Source organism: Helianthus annuus, chromosome 14 (assembly GCF_002127325.2).
Source record: "Helianthus annuus cultivar XRQ/B chromosome 14, HanXRQr2.0-SUNRISE, whole genome shotgun sequence".
Lineage (NCBI taxonomy): Eukaryota > Viridiplantae > Streptophyta > Magnoliopsida > Asterales > Asteraceae > Helianthus > Helianthus annuus.
Genome location: NC_035446.2, coordinates 170,882,985 through 170,891,301, shown reverse-complemented (window position 1 = coordinate 170,891,301; position 8,317 = coordinate 170,882,985). Strand labels below are relative to the sequence as shown.

The window sequence follows — 8,317 nt, the reverse complement described above, 5'->3', positions numbered from 1 at the left end:
TTGGTTTATTTAAAAGCTAAATTAAAAAATAATAATAAAAAAATGCATGTTTGGTTGATTGGGGATGGACCTCATCGCTTACAATTCCTAAATAAGGGGAAACCCTAATCACCACCAACTATAAATAGGGGACCTCCTCTATTCTACAGGTTATTCTCTAACCCCGTCTCTTACTCTCTTCACGCCCGCCAAGGGAATGGCAGAGAGCCCCTTGCACTGTAGGTTCTAAAAAGCAATGGAGTTTTAACATGATCATGCTTTTGTTCCATCATGACCATGTATTTATTTTAGCATGATCATGTTCTTTGCTTGTAAAATGCAGTGACACTCAAAATCGATATTTTGCACAGGAGGTTCTAAAAAGCAATCGATTTTTAAGATTTAACATGGCCATGTTTATGTTTTAACATGGTCATGTTTTTATTCCAACATGACCATGCTTCTATTTTTAGCATGATCATGTTCTTTGCTTGTAAAACGCAATGACACCCAAAATCAATATTTTGCCTAGGAGATTCTAAAAAGCAATGGAGTTTTAACATGATCATGTTTATATTTTAACATGGTCATGCTTTTGTTCCAACATGACCATGCTTCTATTTTAGCATGATCATGTTCTTTGCTTGTAAAACGCAATGACACCCAAAATCAATATTTTGCACAGAAGGTTCTAAAAAGCAATCGATTTTTAAGTTTTAACATGGCCGTGTTTATGTTTTGACATGGTTATGCTTTTGTTCCAACATGACCATGCTTCTATTTTAGCATGATCATGTTCTTTGCTTGTAAAACGCAATCACACGCAAAATCAATATTTTGCCCAGGAGATTGTAAAAAGCAATGGAGTTTTAACATGATCATGTTTATATTTTAACATGGTCATGCTTTTGTTCCAACATGACCATGTTTCTATTTTAGCATGATCATGTTCTTTGCTTGTAAAATGCAATGACACCCAAAATCAATACGAAGATGTTATTATTTACGAAGATATTAATTATAACTGAGTATTTTCTTGCCCTGAAATATAAAGATATTAATTATAATAGACATTTTTATGATACAACTAGTTGTGGTATAATCAACAAAGGGACCAACTTGTAATTCTAGAAATGAGGTGGGGGTATAGTAGAAATTTCACCAAACCTTTATTCAAATAAGAATCTTTCCAATTGAATTTCCCCCCAAATTTACATTTCACTCTCCATCTTCATCCTTGCTTCCAAATCTAACATTTCTCTTCGCTAATCTTCACCTTCAGATCTCGAAATCACTAGGTCTAATTCTTTCAACTTCATTTAGTTGTGTTAGCTTTTTGTATAATTCTGTTTTTGTATGCGAGTAATTGCGTTAGTATTTTTCAGTTATACTTGATCGAGAATTGTTCGAGATTGATTTAGATGCGGTATGAGTTTTGTCGTCATCGCAATCAATCTCTCTTTCAATTAGATATGCGATTAAATATATAGATAGATGCAATTGTGTTAGACGATTAATCCGACTGTAACTCGTCGTTTGAGATCAGATTGATATAGATGCTATGCGCTAGATGTATTGATATAGATGCGCTACTTTTAGTTTTGCTAGCCGTGTCATTCATGTTATGTTATGTTTATGTTCGATTATGTTTATGTTAGATGATTATGTTTATGTTTATGTTAGATTATTGATAATATTGATATAGATGCGCTAGTTTGTAGGTTTATAGATGCGCTAGTTTGTACTAGATTTTTATAAATGTGGGTCGAACCGATAGAAATTAAGCCCAAAGTGCATTAAAAAAATGTACTAGATTTTTATAAATGTTTTAGAAAAATGGACAGAAGGGTAGGCAGATTAATTTCATTGGACCTGCTATGGTCTGTAGAAAAAATAACCCATATCATGGCCTTATTATAATATATATAACCCACCGTGACCCATTGCCCGACCTACTCATGTTCAAGGTTGGAGAAAAAATAACCCATATCATGGCCTTATTATAATATATATGACACACCTACTCGCCTTCATACTTTTATCATCCAACCAAGGTTTTTAGAACCGGACCGGACGTCGAACCGGTTTGGTCACTTGTCCATTGGTCCGACCGGTTCAACCGGTCCAACCGGATATAAGAACCGGCAGGTGTCTTAAAATTAATAGGCTGAAATTTGAAAAAAAAAAATTCCAAAATCCGGTTCAATCCATTAATAACCCGGTTTTCTGGTTCGACCGCCGGTTCACCGGTTCAACCCCGGTTCGATGTAAATCCGGTCAAATAGGTCAGACCTCCGGTTCCCGGTCCGACCAGCCGGTCCGATCCGGTTTTCAAAACATTGCATCCAACTCCATCAAGCTGCTTTGATTCACAACCCTAAAAATATGATGAATTTATTTATATATCTTGCTAAAGAAGCCCAAGTACAAATAAACAGCTACTTTGGGCCCAATTTTGATTCCATTGTAGATATATGGTTTCCTTCGATTGTACGTGACCTAAATGTATTATCAAGGCAACATAAAGCACCAGAAGTTTTAACTTTAAAGTACACTACGGCTCCACTTCGTATCGGTAGTGTATTTTTTTACCCTAAACCACTACGAGAATACCCCTGAAAAAAAATAAGTTCGTAAGCCCAAAAGCTGTTTAGCATTTATATCTAGCACAATGAAAAATACAAAAGTCGAAATCAGTTTATAATTGATAGGCAGCCCAATTCTTATTTAAAATTGTAATCCCAAAACAATTTAATTGATAAGGCAGCCCAATTCTATTGATTAATAGCTAGCCCAATAGTCGAATATGTAATAAACTAATAACTCTTTGAATATGAAGTGGCTGTGGTGCGACATTTGTGGAAGGCTGAACGACTAGGAAATGAAACAACAAAGACTCAAAGCCGAACATGGAGCACTCCTACGTACAGAATTGTTCAAGAATTAGGAAATCGATTTAGTGAGATAACAACTAGTTTGATAAAAAAAAATATGTCGGGTTTAAATCCTTGTAACGGGTTTTCTAAGTTTGACCCATCGAAGATAGTGGCGTTTGCTGAAATGTACCCAGATGATTTTACTACACAAGAAATAAAGACTCTTTTGGGTGATATTGAATCTTTACGTCACACTATAAGCAATGATGATAATTTTGCAAACTTGAATGGAATAAGTGATCTTGCGCGTGTTATGGTTGAAACGGGAACATATAGTTCTTGTCCTTTAGTTTATCGGGTAGTAAAGCTAGCTTTGCTTTTACCGGTCGCAATCACAACCGTTGAAAGATATTTTTCGAAATTGAAGCTTGTCAAGACGGGATTTACGCAATCGAATGTGCCCGGAATTTTTGAACAATGCTATGGTTTGTGCGGTCGAAATAGATTTTTTACATGAAGTAAAAGATGACGATGTGATGGAACGATTTCAAGCTATGAAAAAAAGAAGAGGACAAATCTATTAGGTATTTGTTTTACTTTATTTATTTATTGTCGTTTTATTAATATTGTATGATTGCACGGTGAATTTTTTTTTGATACCCCTTAGTTAATGTTCTAGTTCCGCCACTACAAAGTACAATAAAGAAAAATGTATCGCCGCTCTCTATCTCTCGGTTAGCATATGCACACAACTAGAACTTTGTAAACTAATGCAACTTGTTTTGAAAACCTGGGTTGACCCTTGAATCCGTCATTGTACTCCCGATTAGGAGTGAGCAATAACCGAATTGTTAACCGAAATTAACCGAAAATCGGTTATCGGATATTTTGTACCATCGGTTAACTGAAATTAACCATAACGAACTGAATCATTTAAATCTTCATATATTTCTAGCTTTTATACATCTATTTCATGTTTTATACTTCCATTTCATGTGTTTATCCCTGGATTTCTTGTTTTATACTTCCATTCCATGTGTTTATACCTCCATTTTATTTATTTATACATTTAATTCATGTATTTATACCTCCATTACATGCATTCTAAACAAGAATTTGTTTTTTTTTCTGTTAGTGGCAATGTTATATCGCTATAAAGAACAAGACTCGCTCCTTCATCGATATAGTATCCATTTGCTTGAAGAATTACTTGGACATGCTCCTTCATCGATATAGTATCCATTTGCTTGAAGAATTACTTGGACATGACGGAATGAATACAACATATATCCTCAGTAGAAGGTGGATTGACGGCTCCAATGACCGATGATGAAACCACATTTAATGAGTACCTTCGCAGTAGTTCAAGTTCGGGTGATAAAGATTAAACACATCATGATACCGACGAATAAAAACTAAAACATAAAAACTTATTACCACTTGTATGTATTATAGTTTTTTAAGACTTAAAATATTAAACAAAAATAGTGAATTTCAACTATATTATATTAGTTTATATTTTGAATAATAAATATTAAAATTTAACAAAAAAAAGTTTTAAAACTGATTTGAGGTATGGGTTTGGGCCCAACCCAAACAAATTGAAAATGTTCGAATTTATCCCTAGTGCAGCTGAGCTAAACCCGAACCTGTTTTTTAGAACTAACCCACAAATTTTAGTCTCACACCCACAACGTTTTCAGGATTTTTTTCCAAGGGGTTCACTTTTTAATGTTCTAATTTCATATGTTCAAACGTAAAAAAAAAAAAAAAAAAAAATCGGGTCGGTTCGACGGTTCAACTCAGGTAAGATTCATCTCATAACAAAAATACGATACAATAATGAAACTTTTCATTTACTGCTCTCATATGGAAATGAGTATTAGTGACACAATACAACTTCAAGTATACACTTATTCACCCAGATTTCATGTAGCTTAAACTGTTATGTTCACATTAACTTATGCCATAGTTATGTAATTGAAGTGTTCCCTTCACTCTTTTACATTCATTATAAATGTATGAATTCAACTGATAAGGATAACAAAGCGAATAGAAAGTAGAAGAAAATTGAATTCTTAAAATCAACAAATTAAAGCTTAAAAACAAGTAAACAACAATTTGTAGAGTTTAAAGTGTGTATGCGTTTTTGGGAGGTGCACGTCAAAAAGCTTCGAGACGGGAGTCGAACTCAAAACCTCAAGGATGTATAAGCGCCTTACTAGTTTATCCAGTTTATCAGAACACGTGTTTGTTTACTGGTTCCCCTAAAGAATATTTAAAGGTTCCTTCATCATTTTTTTTATGAATTTACACTATAAATTTCAAACCGAACAGGTTCCTAGGAACCTCCTAGGTGACTCTAGATCCGCCCCTGTTTCTAAATTAATATTATATTAACCAGAACGAGTTTGGTTCTGTAAAGTACAAAACGTACTACTACTACATCTTTTACCAACTGTTTCACTCGTTTGAAGTTATAACCATCATGTTTGATGTTCCTCTATCTCTATTTTCTCAAGTCTCAAGGTCCATGGTGGCCGGTGCTTAAAGGAAGGAAAGACGGGAGAGTGTCGAAAGCTAATGAAACTATAAACCTCCCATCTCCATTTTCCAATGCCACAAAACTTGTTAAAAGTTTTGCTAAAAGAGGATTAAATGTCAAAGATTTGGTCACACTTTCAGGTGGACACACATTAGGGTTTTCACACTGTTCTTCATTTAGCGCTCGCATACACAACTCAACCGATCCTACGATTAATAGTGAGTTTGCTATGAACCTGAAAAAGAAATGTCCTCTACAAAACAAAGATGGCAATGCAGGAGAGTTTTTAGATTCCACTTCTTCAAAGTTTGATAATGATTATTATAAAAGAATTACTATGGGTGAGGGCGTGTTTGGGTCTATGCTGGATTCATGGAGCTATAGTTGGGGTCTAATATTGACCACTATAATTTGGGGATTTCACAGACTGTCCATAATCTTCTCCCTATCAATCAGTGTATTAAGTTTCCTTGTATAGGCTCCTAGGTTCTCTATATATTGTGTGTAATTGACTCTTTGTGATATCAGTTGAATCAATAGAAAACATAATAAAAATCCTCTGATTACCAGTTGAATATGGTATCAGAGCACGTGTGATTCTGGGAATTCTGAGCATCCTCACTAGAGATGGGTGACAATGAAGCTGTGGTCAGTCAAATCCCTGATGAATTAACAATGCAGATTGCTGCCCTTCTGAGAAATGGTCTCGGAACACAGCAACAAACAACTAACCCCGAGAATTTATCCTTGGGGATTAAACTCGGTGGTGACAACTATGCCCTATGGGCAACCCTGATGAAGAAAGCTATTGGGGGAAGGGGGAGAGGTTCTCACATTACAGGGGAGCCAACACCTCCATCCAAAACTGACAAAACTTATACAAGGTGGGAACAAGATGATGAATGTGTTTTCACATGGATTATCCAGAATCTTGAATCCAATTTGGTGAATAATGTCTCGCAATATCCCACTGCAAAAGCCCTCTAGGATGGGTTAGCCACCACATATGGTTCTGGAACAGATTCGTTACAGGTGTTTGACCTTCATAAGAGGGCTAATTCATTAAGGCAAGGGTCCGATACACTAGAAGACTTGTGGAACAAACTGCAGAACATCTGGATGTCTATAGATAGGCGAGATCCGAACCCTATGAAGGACCCAGAAGACATTCAGATCTACAATAAGAAGACTCAAGAACAAAGACTCTATCAATTGCTAATGGCGGTTGATGACAAGCTGGAACCTGTCAAGAGAGATATCCTAAAAAAGGATCCTCTTCCTTCCGTGGAAACAGCATATGCTACAATTCGAAGGGAAGTAGCCTGGCTTAATATACTAAAATCAGGCCCTTCTGATAGTGACTTGACTGAAATTGGAATGGGTTTGGCTGCTAAAGATTCTGCACAGAGGTTTAAATTCCGATCCAAAGAGAAAGAAGATAAATCCAAGTTGTATTGCACTCACTGCAGGATGAAGAAACACACTAAAGAGACATGTTTCAAGCTGGTTGGCTATCCTGAATGGTGGGAGGATGGTCATAAGGAGAAAAATAAACAGCGTTCCAGATCTGATGTCAAAGGGGCCTCGTCTGCAAGTGAAGATCCGTCTGAAAAAGGGAAAGGAAGTGGCACTAGTTTTGGTGGAATGGCGGCGGACTCCTATGAAAAACTTGGAGGTAAAGGGTTTGAGAGTTACACCTCAAACCCCTCTCTTATTAATTTCAAGTTTTTTCCCCCAGATGCTTCTTTCTTTGACAGGCTTGACCAAGAATGTTTAAATGAAACTTATGAAAAGCCCAAAGCTTGCCATGTTCACCCCCAATCTAGGAAATCAATGAACTGGATCTTTGATTGCGGGGCTACGGACACCATGTCCTATGATCCTAAAGACTTTGGTGACATGTCATCTCCAAAGAAGTCCCATATTGAGACTGCTAGTGGAGAAATTGTTGAAGTCAAAGGGGGAGGGTCAATTACTTTTTCAGAAAAAATGGAAATTAAAAATTGTTTATACATTCCTTCACTATCCTCAAAGTTATTATCTGCCAGTCAAGTGACAAAACAACTCAATTGTGTGGTTCTTATGTATCCAACCTTTTGCATTTTACAGGACATTCGTACAAAGGAGATCATTAGGCGTGGTACTGAACGAGGAGGCCTCTATTATGTTGATGAGGTAGTTCATAAGGGACATGCCATGCTTGCTCACGGAACAACCGAAAGGCAACTTTGGTTATGGCACCGGCGACTTGGTCATCCTTCTTTTAGCTATCTTAAAATTTTGTTTCCTAGTCTTTTTTTGAATAATTCCATTCATGAGAAATGTGAAACCTGCATTCTTGCAAAAAATCATAGGGTCTCATTTAATCAAAGTAATACTAGAGTTGATTCTGCTTTTTCGCTAATCCATTCGGATGTTTGGGGTCCAGCACCAAATTCCACTAACAATCAAATCAGGTACTTTGTTTTATTTGTGGATGATTTCTCCAGAATGAAGAATTGGATATACTTCATGAAACATAAATCAGAAGTGCCAGAAATATTTGTTTGTTTTTACAAAATGATTTTGACTCATTTTGGCAAAAAAAATACAGATTCTCCGTTCTGTTCTGATAACGGAACAGAATTCGTCAACCAAACAATGCAAATTTTTTTCAAAGCAAATGGTCTTATCCATCAAACCACTTGTCCAAACACCCCTCAACAAAACGGCACCTCAGAACGAAAAAATCGTACTCTCCTTGAAAAAACTCGTGCTATTATGATTGAATCTAGAGTCCCTCATTCTCTTTGGCCGGAAGCTCTTGCTATCTTGCAAATCGTCTACCAACCCAAAGTCTAGGAAATAAAACTCCATTACAAGTGCTTGCCACCCAAGTTAAAATTCCATCTGTTATGACCTTACCACCTCGTGTCTT

The 8,317-nt window shown here is 36.2% G+C and overlaps 1 long non-coding RNA gene across 1 annotated transcript; it reads left to right on the top strand.

Moving 5' to 3' along the window:
- Window positions 1-610: 610 nt before the first annotated feature.
- LOC110906300 lies at window positions 611-4,356 on the top strand. The gene is made up of 2 exons (XR_002573809.2): window positions 611-3,439; window positions 3,991-4,356. It is a non-coding gene; the product is annotated as an uncharacterized LOC110906300 (long non-coding RNA).
- The last annotated feature ends 3,961 nt before the right edge of the window (window positions 4,357-8,317 follow it).